This window comes from Lycium barbarum, chromosome 1 (assembly GCF_019175385.1).
Source record: "Lycium barbarum isolate Lr01 chromosome 1, ASM1917538v2, whole genome shotgun sequence".
NCBI classification, from domain to species: Eukaryota; Viridiplantae; Streptophyta; class Magnoliopsida; order Solanales; family Solanaceae; genus Lycium; species Lycium barbarum.
Genome location: NC_083337.1, coordinates 166,180,689 through 166,182,812, shown reverse-complemented (window position 1 = coordinate 166,182,812; position 2,124 = coordinate 166,180,689).

The window sequence follows — 2,124 nt, the reverse complement described above, 5'->3', positions numbered from 1 at the left end:
CTATAGATCCTACAGCTACTAGTAGTCAGTCTATTCCGTCCGCTCCACATATGCAGTCTACTCCGCCTTCTTTTTTTATGCCTGGCTCTTCTATGCAGGCCCAGTCTGGTCAGTGGGTCTTTTAGCCCGCACCACCTCAGCCGGCATCATTTACCTATCCTACTTCTATACCTATACCTATGTATTACCCACCACGTGGTAGATCTCCTAGCACATCGGCCACTTTGTCTCCTTCTCCTTTTCCTTCTCCAAATGGTACACCTCCAAGTGTATCTAATTTGCGCCTTAGAGATAGCAGCTCTGAGCCCGAGTCACTGCCATCCAACCAGTCTCAGACCCATCGTCGTCCTCCTGCACCTGCACCGGCTCTTATACAGGCACCGATATATCATGGTTTACATCCGGGAGATAGAGATGAGATGGGTCGGATTTTCATCGTGCCTGAGGGAGTTGGGTAAGATTGTCTTTTATTAAGTTTTCCTAAAGTTTTTTTTCATCTTAATCTAATATGCATTAAATTTTTTAACTGCAGGTTCTATCCAGATCACGACACTACAAAAGTCTTGCCGGATGTTGTTCGGAGGCTTTATGGTGATCATTTTTATACTTCATGGGGTGAAATCCCATATGATACTCGACAGGCTATGTTTATAGAGTTTAACGTATGCATCTTATTATACATTTCATAACTTGAATTTACTTTTATATAAATCAGCTAACATTAGCTATTTGATTTGAAGATGTATTGTACATGGGATCCAATGGACAATGATAGGGTTGCTGCAAACTTTGAGAGGAAGGGGAGTGAAAGGTTGTCTGATTGGTTTTCGAGGGCTAGAAGGTATATGAGGATGCCCCAATGGCTAAACGCTGAACAGTGGGAGAAACTTAAGGCATATTGGTGAACTCCTGAGTTTATCGCCAAGTCTGAGCAGGCAAAGGCTGCCCGTGCATCCCAGAAAGGTGGGTCTTTGCACACTGCGGGTGCAAGAAGTCAGGGGCACGTGGCTAGGACAATGGTAAGTAATTTTATACTTTTAAGTTACCTACGATCAACATATCATTATTGAGCTATTAATTTTATGTTTAACTTTTTTTTTTTTTGCAGAAAAAAGCTACGGGACAGATGCCAACTTAGGATCAGCTATTCCTAAAGACCAACACAAAAAAGAAGAAGCAGGAGTCGGATCCGACCGTATGGGTTGAGGACAGGGCTCGTAATTCCTATGTAAGTGATAATTTTATTATTTAAGTAATTATATATAAGTTTAATTATGATATATTCGTTATATACTAAGTTTCATTTTTTAATATACAGACGCAATTTATGGATGATGTGGACCAGTACAGCCAAACTCAGCCTGAGCATCCGAGCCGTCCTCCACCGGAATTAGAGATAGATTTTTGGTGTAGAGCAGTTGGGGGAGTACAAAAGGGTAGAGCGTACGGTCTAGGCCGAAGGAACAACTTAAGTCGCCTTCGGTCAGGATTGCGAGGTGAAGGGTCTTCTCGACAAGCCGAGGGAGTTGATGGTGTTCAGGTCGCAGCTATGGCGCAGAAAATTGCTGAACTTAATAGGAAATTAGCTGAGACTGAGGCAAAAAGAGTTGAGGAAAGTAACACCATGAAAGCGAACCTTGAATCGCTAATGGCACAAGTTAAAAGCCACATTGCATATGGACAATTTGGTGTACCCCCTTCCCCCTCCCCCCCCCCCCCCCCCCCCCCCCCCCCTCCGACCCAGAAGATGATGATGACGGTGATTACGTAGCCCGGACACCGGATGATTAGTTGTAGTAGTTTGGATTTAATAATGGACTTATGTTAAAACTAGTTAATGGTACTTTTGGTTGGACATTTAAATATTTATGAACTTTAAAGGTCTATTTAGATCGTATTTGATGTGTTTAGATAGTGTTTGATGTGTTTTATTATTACTTAGGGTGATTTTATGTGTTGTAGCTCTTTTAGAATTGATTTGGAGCATTTTAATGCTAGTTTTGAGCAGCTTTTGGTACTGGTTTCTGTGCAGGTGTGGTTGCAGAAAATGCATGATTTGCATGCAGGAAATTTTTCAGAAAACTGACGGAAAACCGACTCTGTCCGTCGGTTTTCTGGAAATTA